We start from the raw sequence: 24,166 nt of genomic DNA, 5'->3' as shown, positions 1-24,166 counted from the left end.
TTTTGCATGTAGAAGATGTAAGATCCTTTTATCATTGCAAATTTCAAGATTTGGCAGTTGCAGTTATTTATGAGCAATACAGATCTCTGTGCAATGAATAGGGTTGATTGAAAGAATAGTTCAGAAGCATAGCCGATAAAGGTTTTCATCATGTAATCAATTTTATTGATGATTTTGATGTCGAGTTGGTGAGATTTGTTTTGAGCAGCATTCATGATCAATTGATGTGGTTGGACAAACCTCACAAAATCACAAAGGAAGCAATCCATGATGTAACCGGCTTCTACTCAATTGGTGAAGTACCATTTCTTAGGTCTATACTTAAGAATGATGTTGAGAAGTTAACTAGATCTAGATGGGATAAAAGGTCCATGACCGAGAATGATATTAATGATCCCGCTGTGAAATTTGCATCTATGGTGATTGGCTATAGAATTTTTTATTCAAGCAGAATGAACAGTATACTGACAACAATAATTCACGCTACATACCAGACGATTAAGGAAAATGTGAACTATGACTTGATTGAATCTCTAAGGAGTCAATTAATGGTGAATCTTGAAGCCGTGAAGAAGGACACAAAGCTAAGATTTAAATTTGGACAACTGATTTTGGGGTTATTCTTTTATTTCCAAAACTTTTTCCCCAATATTGGTGATGTACAATGGATAACCGGGACACGTACCCTATTGCAGATGAAGAATAACATTAGGATGCCGAAAAACAAGTTTGATGATATTTCATGGGGATATTTTAAGAAATTTCAGAAGGAAATGCATGCTAGGGAACACATACCTGTAGAGGTAGTCAATTGGTATGAGGATTATATCTATTTTATGATTGATACTGATACATGCTTGATGAAAGCTGTTATTCCCAGGACAACATGGGTAATGTCCATGGGTTATGAAGTAGATAAAGACCTACTTGTTGCTTATGCTGATTATTTGTTAGCTCAACTAATCGATACCACCATTGAGAGGTTTGGAACCTTCAAGGAGAAACTACTGAAAGTGCACTCTGAATTACAAAAACTGGTGATAGTAAGAAAGTAAGAAAAGAGGTATAGACCTTTGCTGAGCAAGCTAGATTCACAAACAAACAGATAGCTACAACAAGAGCCAAATTTGAGGCTCAACAAGGTGAAACTTCTAGTGTACCAACTGGTACCCCCACCAGTAAGACCAGATCAGCCAAAGCAATTGAGAAGAAGAAAGCAGAAGAACCTAAGGAGAAGTCTACTAAATCCCAAAGAGGGAAACCCTCTAAAATACAATTCTGAAGGAAAGGTAAAATTGTTGAACCTCCTGTTGTGCCTACCCAAATTGGAAAAAGAAAGATTGGAGAAAGCTCACAAACCAGTGACAGATATAGAGGAAACAAAATCAAAAGAAGATAAGAGAGAACTAAGGGAAAGTGCTAAGAAGTAGAAGACTACTTGCAAAGGTAAAGTAGCTACGAAAATATTGACACTTGAAGAGACTACTCGAAAAGGTAAAGTAGCTACGAAAATATTGACACTTGAAGATTCTTTCACTAGAATGATTAGAATTATTAAGGAGTATGGTATTTACAAAAGTTTAAACATACTATTTACTCATTTGTTTGGAATTCAATGAAGGGAGATTGAAGATGCATTCATCTTCAATATGGACAAGTTTAGTAGAGCCCTCATTGAATTATAAGGGCAAATTCCAGATTCCTTATATAATTTGATTAATGCTAGGTGGCAAGGGGCAATTAGCCTAGATAAAGAATTTATTGATTATACACTTAAGCACCTGCAACCGGAAGCAACTGAAGAGGAAATTGAATATATAAAGGTTAATACAAAAGCGTTGTTCAAATCAAAGAAGAGATTAACAAGAATTCTTATTGGAGAGACCGAATCATTTCAAAAGGAGACTAAGATTTTGGTGAAAAAGGATTTAGGTCTCATTCCCAATGAAGAAGAGGAGAAAGATGAAGTAATTGAGGATATTACTCCTGATATGCCAAAGTCAAAAGAACTTCCTGAAGGTGTAAAAATCACAAAATTTAAACCGGAGAACAAGTATATGCAAGATGATCCTATTGATACTGAACCGGTAGATATAACAGATGATGATACCGATGATGCTGATAATGTTGCTAACACTGTTGACAATGTAGATGTTTTTGAAGTTGATGTACAGATGATGGATACAGAGCAGGAACAGGTTGAGAACAAAGAAGAAGATAAAGAAGCAGACATAAGCACCACTGAGCAACTAGTGTATGCACAATCTACTATTACTCAGACTGAACCAGTAACTATAAATGCAAATGTAAATATTAGTGTTTCTATCGATGACAGTCAGAATGATAAGGGTGAAGAAAAGAAGGTAGACAAAGTACCGGTAAAGGAAAAAACTGTTGGAAATCTGCAACCGGTCAAAGACACCACTAAGGAAGAGGAGACAAAAAAAGAAAAGGAGGAAGAGAAGAAAACAAAGGAAGAAAAGACAGAGAAAAAGGAGAAGACAGATAATAAGGATCAAGAGAAGAAAAAGAAAACAATAGTTGAGGATGATGATGATGACTCAATCAACATAAAATATCCTATTAATATGGACAATTTGAGTTCTTTAGAATGAATGAAGATTGCAACTACAATGCAATCCCAAGCACAAAAGAAAAGATTAAGGGAACGACAAAAGGAAGAAGAGAATATAAGGACTGTTGTTGATATTTTGTCAAGTCTCCTACCGGAGACTGATACTAAACATTTGGCTACCCCTATTGCCAAACTTGGATAGTTAGTTGTTAGTAGGTGAACAACTTAAATCCCTTGAAGAAGTTGCATACATTTTTGTTGCAAAGGATTACAAGAAGAAAAGGGGAGAATATTTAATGGTTGAGATAGATAAAGGCAAAGTAGCCTTAACAGTGAATAAAGACTTGAAGACTGGATTGGAAACTGACTGTAAGATTTTGGCTAATATTTCCCAATTTTTACTATTTTGTGCAGACTTGAGAAAGATGAGAGTTGATACTGAGAAGGAAATACAAAAGTTAAGTGAAAATTTCGTACCGGTATAGGACTCAGCGATCACTTTTGGTAAAAAGGTTGTTGTTCTACAACACCACTTATAACTTTGTGAACATGAGCAAGTGAAATGGGTCAGATCACTGAAAGAACTCCAGATTCCGCTACTTCCAAAAGTAGATATTCTTCAGAGAGAATTCAAGGAGTAAGAGGAAATTGTGGCTACTCTAGAGATGAGCATAGTTGATGCTATGGAGGAGTTTGTAGCACAGATCTTGACACATGTTGAGATTACCGAGACACTATTGGAAACATGGGACACTAATCTTAAGCAGTTGAAGTATCATTATAGTGATGTTTTTTTGAGAATTTCATTGTAAAGACCTTAACACTTTTATTTCTATATATACATGTAGTTTTGCTGACAAATTTTTGATGCAATGTATGTATTTTACTTCTTTATTTGGTATTGTTGTCAAATGGGGAGTAGAAATAGTTAAGAGTCAAAATTTTGTATGTAGTGTTAAGTGGGAGTAATGATTTCATTTTTGTAATGGCATGCAATTACTAAGGGGGAGTTTATGTCATGAAGTCAATTTTTATTTTGCACACTTGGTTGACAAAATTTTCCTAAGTGTTGCCATGAATGCCAAAGGGGGAGATTGTTGGCATTTGATCATTTGTACTAAACTGGTAATGTGTGTTTACTTGATGCAACCGGTATATGCCTGCTGTGCATAGAGATTAGATTTATGTATGATGACTATTTTGTATGTTGTCATTGATGACAACTATGTTTCTTTAAGTCATCTAAGTCCTACAATTCAACCGACTAGACTTAACTGGTAAAGCAGAGACAATTTTTATCAGAACTGGTAATTAGGACTTCAACCGGTAAATGACAGACAATGTTACATTCCAACTACTAGTACATGAAAATCATGAATATTGAGATGATGTGGTTTTGCAGCAGCATTGAAGACTATCAGATGAAGATATGTTTGTGACCGCACGTGTTCAACAGATCAGGTGAACGAGATTTGTTTGATAGAACATATTAGTTGATGGAGACTTAACTGGTAGTGATGAAAATCACTCAGATCGGTACAATGACACATAATTGGATTTGTTATGTCGGTGGCCGACATAACTAAAGCGTACAATGCAAGATTGTCTAGATGCATTGAACCTAGGGAATTGTAATAAGGTTCTAGCCGACCTTATGATAATTTTAATTGTGTGATGAGGTATCAAAAGATATATATACATGAGCTTGATAGTGTGATATGTGATGAATGAATTTTGTATTTATGAGAGTATGAAGATCAAAGGAGTTGAGAGATGAAGTCTTTTTAATGTTGTAATGTTCTGAAGTGGATCTTATCATACACAAAAGGTGTTATACTAAGAACATTTGTACTTGTTGCCTCCCTAACAATTGCAGCAAGAAAATCCTCGTACAAGGTCACTCCTAATAGGGTGTAGTTAGATCCTAATAGTTCTGATCATTAAATCCTCTAAGCAGGTGACACATTAACTTGTGTTTGAAAATCCTAGTAACTTGGGTATCTCCTAATAGAGCTGGTCCTCACAGGAATTTTTGTAAAGGTCTTAACCGAGCTTAGACACTTCTAATAGGGTGTGCCCCTAACCAGATGTTGTAGACCTTAACCGGTTATATCTCTATACTGCAAATAGTGGATCTTGTGGGTACTAACTCCCACCATGGTTTTTCCCATTTGAGTTTTCCATGTATAAACTCTTGTGTCATGTGGTTTATGCTTTGTGTGGTGATTGCATACTTGGTGTTATTTCTTACATATCTATTGAGTTTTAAGTTGGTGAAATTGATATTTAGATTTCTATTGTTTTTACTATCACTGATCCACCCCACCCCTCTTAGTGCCTTATAAGTTCATCACCAAAAGGTGCCAAAAACATTTTTGGCCCCCATCAAGCCCTTTGGAACACACCAAATAAGGCATGCGCTCTATTTGGAGTGCATCAAATAGGCTTGGCACGTCAAACCTAAGGTTTGGTCATGCCAAATCTATTTGGCATGCTAAACCTAAGGTTTGGTCATGCCAAATAAGGTGAGTGTCAAATTTTGTGTGCTCCAAATGGAATTGGATTTTGACAAGTGCATTTTCATTTTGAAAAGCGCAAATTGTCTTTCTCTTTCACTCTCTCTCTTTGAATATATACATAAAATATGACATAAAGTATAAGTCACATTTTCATATGCCTTTTTCCTTTCTTATACTTTAAGTTATATTTTATGTATATATTGGCAAGATGTTTGAGAGTGGCTTCGAGTCTCTAGGAGTTATAATGCAGATTCTAGATTTTAGAGAATTCATATAAATTTTAGACAGTTAAATTTTAGTAATCAACATGCTCATACATTCTCTCTCTTTGGTCTCTCCCTCTCTTTCCCTACATTCCCCCCCACTCTCTCTCTCTCTCTCTTGCACTTGGGCTTTCTCTCCCTCAACCCCTACCTTCCTTCCTTTCTCTCTTTCTCATTCTATCTTTCCCTCCCTCTCTTCACCTCTCTCTCTCTCTCTCTCTCCCTCTCTATGGTTTATGGAGAGAGAGAGAGAGAGAGAGAGAGAGAGAGAGAGAGAGAGAGAGAGAGAGAGAGAGAGAGAGAGAGAGAGAGGGAGTGGTTGATGCAAAGAAAGGAAAATATCAAGGATATAGAGAGAGAGGTTGATGGAAAGAGACATATATATCAGGGAGAGAGGGAGAGAGAGATTAAGTGAGAGAGGGAGGGAGGAGTTGAGGAAAAGAGAGAGCCCAAGTGAGAGAGATAGAGGGTGTAGGGGTTGATGAAAAGAGAGGGAGATACCTAAGAGAGAGAGAGAGAGAGAGAGAGAGAGGATTTGATGAAAAGAAAGGGAGAGAGCAAAGAATGAGCCCAAGTTAGAGAGAGAGGGGGATGAAGGTAGGGGTTGAGAGAGAGAGGAAGGGAGGGGTTGATGGAAAGAGAGGGGGAAAAGGTATGTGTTGATAAAAAGAGAGGGAGAGACTTGAGAGAGAGATAGACCTACCTTCATCCCTCCCTATCTCTCTCACTTGAGCTCTCTCTCCCTCTTTGTCTCCCTCCCTCAACCCCTCCCTTCCTCCCTCTCTCTCTCAACCCCTCCCTTCCTCTCTCCCTATTTCTCACATGGTCTCTCTCTATATCTATCTCTAGTCTCTTCCTCTCATTCAATCAATCTCTCTCTCTCTCAACCCTTCCCATCCTCCCTCCCTCTCTCTCTCTCTCACTTGAGCTCTCTGTGTGGTCTCTTACTCATTTTCCATCCCTTCCTCCCTCTCACTCAAACTCTCTCTCTCTCTCTTAGGTTGGGCTTGGGAGGGAGAGAAAGAGACTTGAGAGAGAAAGAGAGGGTGAGAGGGAGAGATACTTGAGATAGAAAGAGAAAGAGAGTAGGAGAGATAGAGAGAGTGTAAGAGCGAAAGAGAGAGATAGTTGAGAGAGAAAGAGAAAGAGAGGGGGAGGGAGAGGGAGAGAGGGAGAGAATGAGAAAGAGAGACACTTGAGAGAGGGGGAGAGAGAGTTAGAGATAGAGAGAGACACTAGGGGGAGGGAAAGAATGAGAGGGAGAGAGGGGGAGGGAAGGGAGAGGGAAAGAGAGGGAGAGAATAGGAGAGATACACCTAAGAGAGGGGGAGAAAGAGAGAGAGATAAAGGGTGAGAGGGAGAGAGACTTGAGAGAAAGAGGAAGGGAGTGGGAGGGAGAGAGGAAAAAATAGAGGGAAAGTGAGAGAGAAAGAGAAAGGGTGGGGGAGGGAGAGAGAGACACTTGAGATAGAGGGAGAGAGGGGGGATGGAAATAATGAGAGGGAGAGAGAGGATGGGGGATGTAATGAGGGAAAGAGAGGGAGATAATAGGAGAGAGAGACACCTGAGAGAGGGAGAGAGAGAGAGGATGGGGGAGGGAGAGAGGGAAAGAGGGCAAGAGAGAGAGAGAGACTTGAGAGAGAAAGAGAAAGAGAGTAGGATCGAGAAAGGTAATGATAAAGAGACTTGAGAGAGAAAGAGAAAGTGAGAGGGAGATAATGGAAGATAGAGACCTTAGAGAGAGAGAGAGAGAGAGAGAGAGAGAGAGAGAGAGAGAGAGAGAGAGAGAGAGAGAGAGAGAGAGAGAGAGAGGGAAAGAACAAGAGGCAAAGAGAAAAAGGGAAGAGAGAGGATGGGGGAAGGAGAGAGTGAAAGAGAGGGAGAGAATGGGAGAGAGAGAGAGACTTGAGAGAGAAATAGAAAGGGAGGAGGAGGGAGAGAGAGAGACACCTGAGATATGGGGGGAGAGAGATAGAGGGAGAGATGGGGGAGGGATAGAATGGGAGGGAAAGAGCGAGAGAGAAGAGAGAAGATGGGGAAGGGGGAGAGGGAAAGAGGGAGAGAATGGGAGAGAAACACCTGAGAGAGGTGAAGAGAGAGAGATAGAGGGTGAGAAGGAGAGAGACTTGAGAGAGAAATAGAAAGGGAGTGGGAGGGAGAGAGTGGGTGAGGGGGATGGGAAAGAGGGAAATATACTTGATAGAGGAAGGGAGGTAGAGAGGGAGAGAGAGAGAGATATATGGGGGAGGGAAAGAGAGGGATAAACCAAAGAGAGAGAGTGGGTGAGGAAGGTGGGAAATAGAGGGAGAGAGAGAGAGAGAGAGAGAGAGAGAGAGAGAGATGGGGGAGGGAAAGAGAGGGATAAACCAAAGAGAGAGTGGGTGAGGGAGATGGGAAAGAGAGGGAGAGAGAGACTTGAGAGAGGGAGGGAAGTAGAGAGGGAGAGAGAGGGAGAGGGAAGAGAGAGAGAGACTTGAGAGAGAAAGAGAAAGGGAGGGGGAGGGATAGAGATCCAAAGAGAGTTAAAGGGAAGTATGCAAAGAGAGGGAGAGAGAGAGAGAGTTAAGGAGAAACATGTGAAGAGAGGGAGTGGAATATGAGAGAGAAAGAATGGGAGAGAGAGGGAGAGGGGTATATATAGAGAGACCTAAGAGGTGGATGGAGGGATGGTGTGAGAGAGAGGGGGGAGGGAGGGAGAGAGGGAAAGAGTGGGAGAGAGATAATTGAGAGAGGGAGAGACAGAGAGAACCCAAGTGAGATGGAAGAAGGGATGGAAAGGGACTAAGAGACCAGAGAGAGAGTAGAGGGAGATAAATTCCAAGTGTAAGAGAGGGAGGGAGGGCAGGAGAGAGAGAGAGAGAGAGAGAGAGAGAGAGAGAGAGAGAGAGAGAGAGAGATAATGGGAGAGAGAGAGAGAGAGGGAAGAATGGGAGGGAGAGAGGGAGAGGGAAGAGATAGGATGGGGGAGTGAGAGAGGGAAAGAGAGAGAGAGACTTGAGAGAGAAAGAGAAAGGGAGGGGAAGGGAAAGATGGAGATAATGGGAGAGAGAGACACTTAATATGGGGAGAGAGAGGGGGAGGGAAAGAATGGGAGGGAGAGGGAAGAGAGAGGATGTGGGAGGGAGGGAAAGAGGTAAAGAGAGGGAGAGAATGGGAGAGAGAGAGAAAGATATAGAGGGTGAGAGGGAGAGAGAATTGAGAGAGAAAGAGAAAGGGAGTGGGAGAGAGAGATGAAAAGAGAGTCAGAGAGAAAGAGAGAGATACTTGAGAGAGAAAGAGAAAGGGAGGGGGAGGGAGATAATGGGAGAGAGAGATACATTTGAGAGACGATGAGAGAGAGAGAGAGAGATAGAGGGAGACATGTGGGAGGGAAATAATGGGAGGGAGAGAGGGAAAGAAAGGGAGAGAATGATAGAGTGAGAGACATGAGAGAGGAGGATAGAGAGATAGAGTGGTATAGGGTGAGGGAGAGAGAGACTTAAGAGATAAATAATGGGAGAGAAAGAGAGAGAGGGAAAGAGAGAGAGACTTCAGAGAGAAAGAGAAAGGGAGTGGGAGGGAGAGAAGGAAAGAAAGAGAGACCTAAGAGGTGGATGGAGGGATGGTGAGAGAGAGAAAGAGAGAGGGGGGAAGAATGAGAGGGAGAGAGGGGGAGGAAAGAGATAGGATGGGGGAGGGAGAGAGGGAGAGGGAAGAGATAGGATGAGGGAGGGGGAGAGGGAAAGAGAGAGAGACTTGAGAGAGAAATAGAAAGGGGGGGAGAGAGAGATGGAGAGAATGTGAGAGAGTCATACCTGAGAGATGGGGAGAGAGAGATAGAGGGAGAGAGGGGGGAAGGAAAAAATGGGAGGGAGAGGGAAGAGAGAGGATGGGGGAGGGAGGGAGGAGAATGGTAGAGAGAGATGCCTGAGAGAGGGGGAGAGAGGAAAATACACTGTGATGGAATTGAGAGGGAAACTTGGGTAAGAAGGAGGTAAGTTGTGTTGTAAACTAAAAGAAGCATTAAGTTATTGTTTTAATATTTAATCTTGGTTCAAATGGTAACCTATTCATTGTTACTATTGCTTGCAGTTTTACAAATAGTAAAGTTTGGTGTAGTTTATTTATATATTGTTGTGTCTCTTAAGTCTGTACATTTTAGACATTGAATTTCCATTGAAATATGATGTTAATTATGTTTGAAGTTGAAATTTTTTTGTTAGTGTTGTGTTATGTTCACTTGGGTAAAAAAGCGAGCATTACAAAATCATACATAAATTTGAAATATTCCATGACAAGGGAAAAATATTAAGAAAATAAAATGTCAAATATTTGATTGTGTCTCCTTATTTTCTTGTCTACATGGAATACTTCTTCTATATCACTCCCTTGTGATCACCATATAAGAAGAGAACTATAAATTTATAGAAAATGGGTATCCCTATACTATACATATAGTTTGCCAACTTATTTCAATTTCAAATTACAACCCATGTGGTATATTTGTTCTTAATAATTTAATATCATGGATAATATTTGGAAAAAAGTCATTAATTATAATCATAGTAAAATTAATGCAATGTTTTTCCTAGATATGATTTAAGGAATCTTAATATTAAATTGTACATTTACACCAATGGGTCATGTAGTACCCCTCCATTTTTTTCTTTAGATGCTCATTCCTATGACTTGTTAGACTATGTTTGACTCATTATGTGTGGTTTATTTCATTGGTGTGTGTGTGTCGATACATTCATGTGATCCATGTCATTGGATATTTTATGATGCTTATATGTTTTAGGACATGATTATTGTTATACTCTATTTGAGATGGACATATTCATCTTAGTGATGGTATAATTATGACTTGGATTATATATTGGTGATTTATATTGATGCTTTATGAGATGTTAATCTATGATAAGATGTTATTATTTGGATTTAATGATTGATTATTGATGATATTGATGCATATGGATTTTATGTATAAAATATATATTTATTGTATTGTTTGCCTGAGGATTAGGATAAAAGGAATGATTTTGTATTACTCATTCATGAGTTCCATATGATGTCACAATTTCCTTTCACTAAATGAGAGAGAGAGAGAGAAAGAGAGAGTGTGTGTCTATAAATATATATGTTTGTATGTAAAATGTTTTGTGTAGATTGTAGGTACCAGACATCAACTCCACCTAGTTCCATAGGTTTGAGCATGTCTTTAAATCCCAATGGTGTACATGAGATAGTACAAGGCCCATAATGTATCTAGGCCTAGCCATTGTCCTAACCTAGGGACAATTATCTAGTCCTTATTTTTATCTCATTGGATTTGACATATAGACAATATCTGATCACCTTGTTGCCAATGACAAGTCTTGTTTTGATATTGGTAAAATTTTATGATTTATTTGAGTATGTGGTGCTAGAACCTTACAAAATGAGATATTATTTCTTCACATTTTTCCAAATCTTGCAAGTTTTCCCACTACTATTCATAAGAATCCCATAACTTTCCCACTATTGTTCATTAACCCCACATATCTTTTTTTCACATTGTGGTTTAGTATGTTCCCTAGCCTAAAGTTTTTGATTAAGGGAAAAACAGGTTTTGAAGGGACCTGAAACCCTTTACAATTAGATTTTGAATGGATCTGGAACCCTCAACCAGAAAGTTATCCTAACAAAAGGAACATGAAATTACTAGACAACCATGGGTAATTTTGACTCGCATAGCCATATCCATGGGTTTTAAAAATAGGCTCCCACAACCAAAAACAAAAATTGCAAAAAGAACAGCCAACAACTAGCCTAAAGCCATCTCCTAGCCAAGAACCATCAAGATTTACATTTAGAGATACTCTTGTTGTATCAGAGAGTCATGTCAAAAGAGGGCTTAGAGAACTTAGCTTTCTTACCCTTAACAAAAATCCAACCCTCTTCCATTTGCACTACCTTACCATCCCAAGCCGGCGAAAGAACACCATTATCATGACAGTGAAATCTTACCAGAATAAAATGTTTGGAATAATGAGAAATCCTCATAAAGAACAAAACAAATGGAATATCTCATATATGGCAAGAATTTAAAATTCAAAATAGTCCATTTCATTATGTCGAGTAGAAATCCCTTTTGTCTCTATGAAACAAAGATATTAATCACCAAGGAAACAAACCTTTTACCATCTAAGACAGTGGCAGAATTTCGCCAAGACTCCTCTCTTGTTACATCAAAAAAAGACCACATCAACGAAGCACCGAAAGCCAACAGAATGAAAATCATGTCTTATCGAAAGGCCATGCCATGACAAATAACAATTTATTGGAGACACCTTCTTCGTCTCACCAAAATGTAAATATCGGTAAGATACCGAAAGTCTACCATGCCCACAAGAGATCTTACCAAAATGAGGAGTTATACTGAAAAGGGGTTGGTTTATTGAGGAGACACCTCCCATGTCTTACCAAAACATAAATGTTGGTGTGACATCAAAGGTTTACATAAGCCAAAAGAGATCTTTCCAAAAAGCAAAGTCCTACCGAAAATTGACTTGTTGAGGAGACATATTTTATGTCTTACCAAAATATATATTTCGATATGACGATGAAAGTAAAAATAATGAATAGAGTCTTGCTGAAGGATGGTCTCACACCGAAAGCGGAGGTATCAGAGAGATATTTCAAGGTCACAAAAATGCTGGAGTTCAGTATGATAGTGAGTGTCAAGTAAAAGAAAAGATGGATCTCACTGAAAAGGCATCTCACATCGAAGACACATAAAGTCTCCCTGCTATCCTCCATGATGATAACAGTTCACTCACTCCTCATGAACAGTGGAAGGGGATATTGGGGAAAGAGTTTCCTAAAAGCGTTAGAAGATATCAATGATGAAGAACATGTGCTGGACAACATGAAGATTTCTATGAACCGATTATACTGGAAGGAGTATATCATGAGACACTTTGTCTCTAATATTAAAACTTATAAAAAATAGGGTTACATTGAGCTGCGAGCATTTAGGAGTTGTTAATCTGTTAAATAATTAGAAGACTTGTATGGTTAATTAAGTCGAGTAATCAGGTTGTTTGTTGTTATCAAAAGACATGTAGTTTCAAGTTGAGTGGTCTTTCCTTATAAAAGGAAGATCATTTTTTTTGAGATGAGGGAAACAACAATAAGAAAAAACTTTTGAAATACTAGCAATTATAAAACTTTGTCTTCTCTTCATATTGTGCATTAAATATTGCTAAGTTCCTTAAATATTCAGTTTAGCTTGTTATTTTGATTACAGTAATCAAAGATTTCTTAGACATCTTCTATGCACTATGATTATCTTATTATTTCAGTTCATTATATCAAGGATATTTTGGATTGATCAAAGAATTCTTCACCTTTGGATGATTGTCGTGTTTGGTTCTTTCAAGGAAGGATTAAATACATGCAGAATGGTCATTGTAATAAAGATGAATAATAGATTATAAGAAACAAAGAAGTTGACAAATTTACATTAGGTGTGAAATTAAAAATTGTCTAAGGAAAACATAAGGAATATCACTAGGAACCCTCTTGACTTTGTACCCAACAAAGAAAGGGCACTGATCTCATTTTAGAACCTTAAAACCCGTTTCACTTTTTTTAAAATATTAAATTATGTTTGTGTACATTTTACTTAGAAGGCCAAAAATGTATCATACTATTTAATAAATCTACTTTACTTCATTCAAGGTAATCCTACCTAGGTATTAGTAGAGCCTAAAGTGTAGGGATTAGCAACCGGACTTGGTTCAATCCATTAGTTGGCCAATACTGTTTGTTGAACTCAATCATAGAATATGGCCTATTCTTAGAGTGTAGCAAAACCTACAGTTTTGAGCTCCAACAAATTGACGACTTTGCTGGGGAGAACATTACCATTTCCTAAATTAATTCCCTAAAAGGTTGGCGACTCTGATCCTATTTGTTATAATCTCAAATATCTTTAAACACACCAGAAGGAAAATCCATAACAAATAAAAAATACAAATTGTTCACCTAAGCCTTATATGTTTGGAAGAAGGTCATTGCATAGAGATCACTCGGTTGATCATATAGAATTAGCATCAATAAAATATAATAGAAGGAGAAAAAAAATCAGAAGGAAACAAACCAATCTGAAATGGAACCCCAAAAGGATAAAAATGGGAGATATTATAGTCAATATGTAAATTTGTTGGTGGATATACAATTCCCTACACAAGTAGAAAGAAATATTTGAGATCAATATAATGAGATGATATTGAATCAAGCATAGGGAACTATGGCACACCAAGGGAGAGATAATAATGTACAAGAATTTTTCAAATCTCCCCCAGGATTATCAACTCCTCGAAGTGCTAGCAACAAGTCATCCTCATCAAGTAGCCAAACATAAGGATCTTTGGAGCAAGACTTACAGGATGACGTACTCATGCTTGAAAAAGGAAAAAAAAGATTAATGTTGATACAAAGGAGGGATATGATAGATGAGGAGGTAGATACTTTAGCTACACAAAAAGAACCCCATGTGTCTACCCAAGTACAAAAAATTATGCCCATGGCCAGTAATTCCTCACATTTATTACTGATTACCTCAACGGTAAATACATCACAATACAAATAGTACACTATGCCATTGGCATTGCCTCCTATTAGCAACCCCGTCCACTCAGCTGCAACATCAATACCTTTTGGGACTAGTATGAGTCAAGGAGGGATGGGATAACACAATAACATATATAACCCTTACAATTATACTAGAAATTATCAGAACTATCAATATAATACAAACCAATATCAAAAATATCAAGCTAGACCACAATATCAGTACCAATGTAGGAATCAATACCAAGAACAACATAACATGTTCACTAGAGGTCCTATGAATGTGGATACATGCAAATGGACTTCATAGGGATCTTTGGATATCCAAATCCTATCAGTGATGAACTTAGAAAGGAAATACCCAAATTCTCAAGAAATGGATTAGTATCAGGGGAAGATCATATAAGAGGCTTTCAAAACACTTTGGATGATTTTGATGTGCGAGAAGAAGATGTCTTTATGAAATTATTCATGCAGTCCCTCACTGAGGATGCTAGGGATTGGTATAAGGGCTTACAAGAATCATCAATTCATAGTTGAGAGGAGTTCAAAAGGATCTTTATTGAGCAGTATGGAAGTCATGTAGACCAAAAAATTACCCTACATGAAATTACAAATATTCAAAAGGGGTACAATGAAACAATATCTAAATTTAATATGAATTTTACATGTGTCCTCAATAGGCTTCCCCCTAATCTAAAACCCAATGATTCAATGAGCTTGATGTTTTATATCAATGCCTTTGACCCCAAAACTGGATATGAGTTGAGAACTAGAAATCCACCTAGTTTAATAAAAGCTTATAAGGCTGCAATCATTATTGAAAGAAATAGAAAAGCCTCCAGTAAAACAATCAGGAGGGATGATGCAAGACTATATAATCCTAATTTCATAATAAGCAACCCGAAGAAGAAGACAAGATGGATAAAGTCATAAATGCTTTGAAAGACCTTACACATAAGGCCACAATGAATGGAAGACCACAGTTTCAAAGAAATGACAGACCAAGGTTGCATGACATGCCATATAGAACCAATTGGAAAGATGGTTGATATGTGGTGACTGATCATGCAAGTATTGTACACTCGTTATGTATGTCTTTTTTTGTTGAAAAATAAACCATTGAAAAAATCCTAAAAATAGCCGACTTTGTATGTTGCCCTAAAAATTGCATGTTATAAGCGGCTGGAATGAAAAAAAGGCATTGTAATGGTGTTGTATTTATTTACAAGATAATAAGAAAAGGTTGGATGACTATGTTCTGTGGATGTAGCCCATCTTGGGTGAACCACGTTAAATATCTGTGTTATTTGTGTTATGTATTTTTCTTCATCTTTTGTGTTTGTATCTGCATATAATTGTTAATTTGTATTTGCTTTAGATCTGCCTAAAACCTAACAAAGATGGTAGACCTTTTGATGAGAAGAAAGATATTCCTAATCCTTTAAAGAGACAAAACAATCATTTAGTCAAAGGTGCTCCTTGGTGTGTGGCTTGCAATCTACCACACTCCCCATTATAGTGTATCATGGCACACAATTTGCAAGATGATAAAATGGGGTATAATGAATGGGAGGAATATGATGATAGCCAAACCATTAATATTTTGTATGTTATGGAAGAATATGAATCCTCATATGATGGTGGATATGAATACGATGTTGCTTACCAAAAACAAAATAAACAGGTTCACCAGCAAGAAATATTTTCATACCATGAAGACAGTGTTGACATGAGAATGTGGAAAAGGAATGATGTTGTATCATTAAGAAGACTCTTCGAAGAAGAATTCAAAGCCCTCGTTGTTTCTGCTATGGAGCAAGCCAAAATCAGTTATAATATAAAAAGTAGAGTAGTCAATCAAAACCAAAGAAAACTTGTTGGTCTTTTCATAAAAGAAAGTGGTCCAGAAAACTTTGATAAGAAGGAATCAAAAGGTAAAGGGCCACAAAAAGGAGCATTGGTCAAGCCAAATCATAATATACCTAAGAACCAAGAGCCTCAAAAGAAAGACACTCCACAGATAGAAGTTCCCAAAGCATCAACACCCCATGCAACCTCATTTGATATTGCAAATACATTATCCCGAATGAAAATATCAGTGCCCTTACTTGAGATGATGAGGATCCCAGAATACAAGAACAGTACTTTGACATTAATTTCAGAGATTCCTTACAACTTGAGTGGAACTAGGATAGCAAAGATTAACAAATTAGTAGATTCAAAGAAAAAAAGTAAACAGGCTCCTAAAATATATCTAGGAACTACCATACCTGATGATCCATCTCAAGTTGATCCATTTTACTTAACACTGTTAATAAACAATAAATTGATAAACAAATGTATGGTTGATTTAGGAGTAGCCATTAATGGGATGCCTTTGGGAGTTATGAAGGAGCTTGGGCTAGAGGTTGACAATCATTATTGCAGATGTTATGCTATGGACAAGAGGTCCATCCTTGTTGTAGGAGTTATGAAGGACGTGGAAATAAAATAAGCATCCTACCTAGAAGCTACTTATAACATAGATATCACTGTCATAGATGTACCCCGAATTATGGAATGTTGCTCTGAAGATAATGGACATGACTAGTAGGAGGAAGTATTCAGTTAGACCTATCATATGCTATAGTGCCAGTGAATGGGAAGAAAGAGAGGATTGAGAGAGAACCCAGATCTCCTCACATTATTGAACATGTCAGTATGAATTCGATGGTGAATTTTTGTGACATAGAGGTAGGAAATTTTACCATGCAAATTACACAACCAAAATTGCAAAATAGCGATCCAATTACAACTCACACCCATAAGTATCCTGATGATATTTGATAGATGTTCTTTGATGGAGCATGTCGTAAAGAAGGAAATGGGGTAGGGGTAATATTTGTTTCTCCTAAAGGGAAAACCTTTAGGTATCCTTTTTTACTATCCTTTGAGTACACTAAAAATGTTGTGGAGTATGAAGCCCTTCTGATTGGTTTAAATTTGGCCATCAAGCATGGAATAAAGCTTCTTAATGTCTTTGGAGTTTAGTATTGGTTATCTAACAAATAAGATCCAAATACCTATCAAAAAATAAAAGACTTAAGCAATATAAGAATGCAATCTGGGACTATATTGAAATGTTTGATGCCTTTTCTATCAATTGGGTACTCAGATCCAAAAACATAACAACAGATTTTCTTGCCAACATATCACTGAGATAAGATGATGTCACCCTGGCTAATATCTCATAAATCGATATCAAATTTAGGCCATCCATTCCGGATAACATCTATAGCTGGAAGGTGTTTGAGGATGATGATGATTTGTTGAAATTCTTGCAGTGCATCGACAAATATGAAGCTCAAGAAATATATTTTAATATTTTTGTTGAAAATATTGATGGAAACGATATGGTCTTTGGGAAGGAAGTGGTACAATTAAAAACAAAAAAATCCCAAAAGGATTAGTAGCTTTATAGAGGTTTTTTTATGGAAATGATGCACTAGTAAAACTCACATCTGTAGAAAATGATAATTTGGAAGAGATAAATCTAGGGACAAAACATTATCCAAAGAAGGTATACATTAGAAAAAAGGTTAATCCTAGAGTTAGGGAGATGTTGATAGCTTTATTAAGAAAGTACAGGAATGTGTTTGCATGGTCCTATGAAGATCTAAAGGCTTATAGAGAGAATCTTTTCCAGCATGAAATTCCACTAAGGCCTAGTGCTAAAACTTTTAGACAAAAGCAAAGGCCCATAAATCCTACCTTGCGACCTAGAATGCAAGAGGAACTTATGAAGTTGAGAGATGGGGGAATAATAAGACCTATCAGACATTCTACATGGGTTTCAAACTTGGTACATTTTAGAGATTTGAACATTTCATCACTCAAGGACAATCACCCATTGCCAAATATGGATGCATTGCTACAACAAGTCACAGGATGTGAACTATTATCTATGATGGATGGTTTTTCAGGTTACAATCAGGTCAATGTCAAGGAATTAGAACAATATAAGATTGCCTTCACTACTCCCTGGGGCACATATGTCTATGTTAGGATGCCATTCGGGTGGTTAACAAATGTACGAGAAACATTTTAGCGAGCCATGGATGTAGCATTTGCAGATTTAATCAATTCTATAATGATGGTATATCAAGATGATCTCACTGGTTACTCAAAGAAAGAAGAAGAGCATTGTTTACATTTGGAAAAGATATTTTATGAGCACTGGAATATGGGATATCTCTTAATCCCCAAAAATACCAATTTGTAGTCACAGAAGGAATTTTTTTGGGACACATGTACCCAAGGAAGGAGTGAGGATAGACCCTGATAGAGTGGCTACTATTGACAAGATTCCCATCCCTAAGACAGTAAAGGCCATTCAATCATTATTTGAGCAAATCAATTTTGTTAGAAGATTTATTTCAAATTTTTCTGAGATAGTAAAGCCTATATCAAAAATGATGAAAAAAGGGGCACTCTTGGACTGGTCAGCAAAAGCCTTGGATGTGTTTGTAGCCATCAAAAGAGATATTAAAGAGGCTCCTATTTTTAAATCACCATATTTTGGTAAGCCATTTCAAATTTTCTCTTTTGCTTCCTTCCACACTATTGCTGCTATCATATTGCAAAATAATGATGATGGACATGAACACCGATAGCCTTCTTTAGTAAATTCATTTAGGCTGTTGAGTTGAAGTATGATAGAAATGAGAAACAAGCATATGCTCTAGTTAAAGCTGTGAATTTTTTTTGACCATATTTAGTTGGTGTAGATGTAGTAGCCTATGTTCCAAATGCAATAGTGAAGGATATTTTTAGACAATTAGAAGTAACAGGGAGGAGATGCAAATGGATTAACTAGTTTCAGGAGTTCAATATAGATATTCAAATTACCAAGTTAGTTAGGGGACAAGGTTTGACTAGGCTGATGGCAGAATAAAATTTGGAAGCAGTATAGGTGAACTATGTGGAACGAGACGATGCTGCTTTTAGTATTGAAAGAACCTCATGGTATATTGACATACTATACTACCTTAAGCATATAAAATGTCCAGAGGGGATGAATGAAAATCAAAGAAGGACCTTAAAACTATGAGCATCCAAATATGTAATACTTGAGGTAGAACTATACTGGAAAAATAGAGATGGAGTGTTGTTACTCTACTTAGATGAGTGGTAGTCCAAGAAAGTTTTGAAAGAAATGCATCCTGGTGTCTATGGTGGACATTTTTCAAATGAGACCACTGCGCATAAGATTCTTAGATCTGGATATTATTGGCCTTGTGTTTTCAAAGATGCTCACAACTATGTCAGGAAATGTGAAGTCTACCAAATATTCTCAGAAAAGATAAAATACCAAGGAGCATTACCTTTAAAGCCAATGCACATAGAGGCACCATTCGATGAATGGGCTATAGACTTCATAGGGGAGACTTCAAAAAATTCAAGTGGGGGACATAAATTGATCGTTGTTGCCATAGATTATTTCACTAAATGGGTTGAAGCAATCCCTACCAAGCAAGTCACCAGCAAAGTAGCGATAAAATTTATGGAGGATTACATCATAACAAGGTTTGGAGTACCTACTAGAATTATCACTGACAATGGGATGTGCTTTCACTCTAATGAGTTTACCTCATTTTGTAATGATTATGGTATAACAATTTCATATGCATCACCTTATCACCCTCATGCAAATGGGTAGGCAAAATCAAGTAACAAAAACATTTTGAAGATAATGAAGAAAATATTGGGACACAATAAAAAAAAGTTCAGGATTCGAAATTGAAACTTGCACTTTGGGTAGACAAAATTACAATTAAGAAAGCAACTGGAAAATAATGTCTTGAGTTAGTCTATGGTACCCAAGCTAAGATGCCCATTAATAATCTTTTTCCCATACATAAATATATTATTGAAAAAGGTTTGGATGTCCCTAAACCAATGGAGGCAAGGTTGGAGCAACTTGAAGAGCTAGATGGGATTAGAAATGAAGCACAAAAGCAGAATATTAAGGAACAATAGAAGGAAAATATCTATATGACAAAAGAGAAAAAGATAGGAATTTCCAAGAAGGATATTTTATTCTCATGTGGAATGATAGAGCCCAAGATAAAGGAAATCATGGTGAGTTTGAGTCTCTATGGGTTGGTCCTTTTGTTATCACTGGAAATAACAAAATATGGATGGAGAAAACATGGAATTGTCAGCACATGGACAATTCCTAAGGAGATGCTTCTCATGATTATTATCCATGTGCAATAGTTTAGGTTCTACTCTTGTGTACTATACCATCCCCATTATTCAAAACTTTAGGTTTGCATACTAGTGAAAGTTGGATTCTTGATATGCCCATAGGGGGCATACATCCCCAGATAGAGCCATTGTTAGTACCTCACAAAATGAGATATTATTTCTTCACATTTTTTCAAATCTTGTAAGTTTTCCCACTACTATTCATAAGAATCCCATAATTTTCCCATTCTTGTTCATTAACCTCACATATCTATTTTTCACATTGTGGTTCAATATGTTCCCTAGCCTAAAGTTACCAAAACCAAATGTTTGGAATAATGAGAAATTCTCGTAAAGAACACAACAAATGGAATATCTCATATATGGCAGGAATATCAAATTAAAAATGGTCCATTTCATTATGTCAAGTAGACATCCCCTTTGTCTCTATGAAACAAAGATATGAATCACCAAGGAAGTAGACCTTTTTCCATTTAAGACAATGACAACATTTCACCAAGAACCCTCTCTTGTTACACTAAAAAAAAACTACATCAGTGAAGCACCAAAAGATGACATAATGAAAATCATGTCTTACCGAGAGCATTTATGTGAATAACAATTTATTGGAGACGTCTTCTATGTCTCACAAAATGCAAATATCGGTAAGGCACTGAAAGTCTACCATGTCCACAAGAGATCTTATTGAAACAAGGAGTTATACCAAAAAGTAGTTTATCAAGGAGACACCTCCCATTTCTCACTGAAACATAAATGTCGGTGTGACATCAAAGGTCTGCCAAAGCTGAAAGAGATCCCGCCAAAAAGTGAAGTCTTATCGAAAACTAACTTGTTGAGGAGACATGTTTATGTCTTACCGAAATGTCAATTTTGGTATGATGATGAAATTCTAACAAAATGAATGGAGTCTTGCTGAAGGATGGTCTCACACCAAAAGTGGAGGTGTGAGAGAGATATTTCAAGGTCACATAGAAATGCTAGAGTTTGGTATAGTAGTGAGTGTTGAGCAAAAGAAAGACAGGTCTTACTGAAAGGGCATCTCACATCGAAGAGATAAAAAGTATCCCTGCTATCCTCCATGGTGATAATAGTTCACTCACTCCTCATGAACAGTGGAAGGGGATATTTGCGAAAGAGTTTCCTAAAAGCATTAGAAGATATCAATGATGAAGACCATGTGTTGGACAACATGAAGATTTCTATGAATTGGTTATGTAGATCAGGAATTCTATTAACATCAAAGCAAATAGATATTAGCTAACCACAAAGCCAAATTGCAATGAATAAATCCTAATTACATTCAATGAAAACATGAAAACAAGACATTCAAGATTGAAAACTAAGCAAACCAAATGCAGATGTCTCCTTCATATTGCTCGATTGTCCTTCTTTCTCCTTCAAATAGCTTTGTTTGTGGATCTCACCTAGTAGTGCATAAGCATGATGTGAAAGCAAGTAGACAAGACGATAGCACAAGAATACTAGAAGCGTGATTGATTCGACCAGGGATTCAAAAAATGTGATCAATTGGCATCTTTGATTGAAGAAATTCATCCAATTTATAGACAAATTGGAGAGATGACAAGATTAGCATGAAGAGATTTAAAAGGAAATTTCAAATCAAGAATGACAAATATGACAAATTATGACAAAATTGACACTTTCTATGCAAGATTGATTGATTGATAATTATGACAAATTATGACAAGGTTGCTATGCAAAATTGATTGACTGACAATTAAGACAAAATATGACAAATTTACTATGTCATTCCCATGAAATTAGGAGAAATATTAGAAAAATAGGAAATTAGATGAATTAGAAATTAAGAAATTAGAAAATTGATGAAAATTAGAAAATTAGGAATTAGGAGAAATTAGTAAATTGGAAAATTAGGTAAATTAATTAATAATTTTTCATTCATTAATTAATTCACAAAGAGAGGAGGAATTAGTTAGCCAATTAAATAAATATTTCATTGTGACAAGAAGACTTAGGATAAATAAATAAATTATTTAACCTAGAGGGAAAATGACAAACAAGATTAAATGAATAAATCATAAAACCTTAGAAGATGAATTAGAAATGCAAGGATGACAATTAGGTCTTGACAAAAGATAATTCATGCCGATTTGATTTGATCACGACTAACAAAGGACCAATGCTGATAAATGATTTGATTGATAAATGCGCCAATTGACGAGGAACAATGACTAATTGATCCAAATTGACATGATTGAGAAGGACGACGATCGATGACAAATCGATCGCAAGATTGACGAGATTGACAAGAGGACAAGGATCGATGACAAATTGATCACAAAACGACAAGATTGAAAAGGACAACAATCGATGACAAATCGATCACAAAATTGATGAGACTGAAAAGAGGACAAAACCCTAATTCTATCATCGATTAGGATTGACGATGTCCAAAATGATGACAAATGAACATGCACATTGATGCGACAGGATAAGATCGACCAAAATCATGACTGAAGATTGTTATCGACAAGACCAAATTCGAAAGCGAGACAAATAAAGAATGTAGAAGAAGGACTCGATGTTCACAAATGATAAAGACCAAGTGCGCGACATAGAAGAAATGTTAATGCGACGCAAAAACCCTAAAATAAGGCAATGCGCAAATGTTAAAGTATGACTCCGGAAGCATTGACCATTTTTAGATGTCTACAAGTTATACTAGAAGGAGTATATCATGAGACACTTCGTCTCTATTATTAAAACTTATAAAAAATAGGGTTACACTGAACATTTAAGGGTTGTTAATTTGTTAAAGAATTAGAAGACTTGTATGGTTAATTAAGCCGAGTAATTAGGTTGTCTGTTGTTATCAAAAAACATGTTGTTTCAAGTTGAGTGGTCTTTCCTTATAAAAGGAAGATCATTTTTTTTTTGAGATGAGGGAAACAACAATAAGAAAAAACTTCTGAAATACTAGCAATTATAAAACTTCATCTTCTCTTCATATTGTGCATGAAATATTGCTAAGCTCCTTAAATATTCAGTTTGACTTGTTATTTTGATTACAGTTTTCAAAGACTGCTCAGCCATCTTCTATGCACTATGATTATCTTATTATTTTAGTTCATTATATCAAGGATATTTTGGATTGATCAAAGAATTCTTCACATTTGGATGAATGGTGTGTCTGGTTCTTTCAAGGAAAGATTAAATACATGCAGAATGGTCATTGTAATAAAGATGAATCATAGAGTATAAGAAACAAATCAGTTAACAAATTCACATTAGGTGTGAAATTTTAAACTTGTTTAACAAGGAAAACATAAGGAATATCATTAAGAACCTACTTGACTCTGTACCCAACAGAGGGAAGGCATTGATATCATTTTAGAACCTTAAAACCTGTTTCACTTTTTTTTTTGTAAATATTTTATGTTTGTGTACATTTTACTTAGAAAACCAAAAATATATCATACTATTTAATAAATCTACTTTACTTCATTCAAGGTAAACCTACCTAGGTATTAGTAGAGCCTAAAGTGTAGGGATTAACAACCAAACTTGGTCCAATACTATTTGTTGAACTCAATCATAGAATCTGATCTATTCTTAGAGTTCAACAAAACCTGCAGTTTTGAGCTCCAACATGTGGGATTTTATGTTATCTTAATTATTGATATTATTTATAGCCTAAGTGATATAAATTAATTAATAATTAATTATTGTTTATTGTTACTTTAATTGTGTTTTTGATTTAATGAATATATTCCTATTATTGGATATTATTTATTAAGTGATTTACTATTGAGCATGTTAATATTTTTTTGTGGGAATTATTTTATAGTGGAAATTATATTTTATTGTGGAGCTAATTGTTATATTTTAATTTTATTTTGGTGGATAATTATATTTTTAGTTGAAAATAATTATTTATTCTTTGCATTCTTTTTGAGTGAGAGTTAATTATTTTAAAG

This window comes from Cryptomeria japonica, chromosome 4 (genome assembly GCF_030272615.1).
Source record: "Cryptomeria japonica chromosome 4, Sugi_1.0, whole genome shotgun sequence".
In the NCBI taxonomy this organism is placed as follows: domain Eukaryota; kingdom Viridiplantae; phylum Streptophyta; class Pinopsida; order Cupressales; family Cupressaceae; genus Cryptomeria; species Cryptomeria japonica.
The sequence above is the reverse complement of the archived record's forward strand: the minus strand, read 5'-3'. Positions refer to the sequence as shown.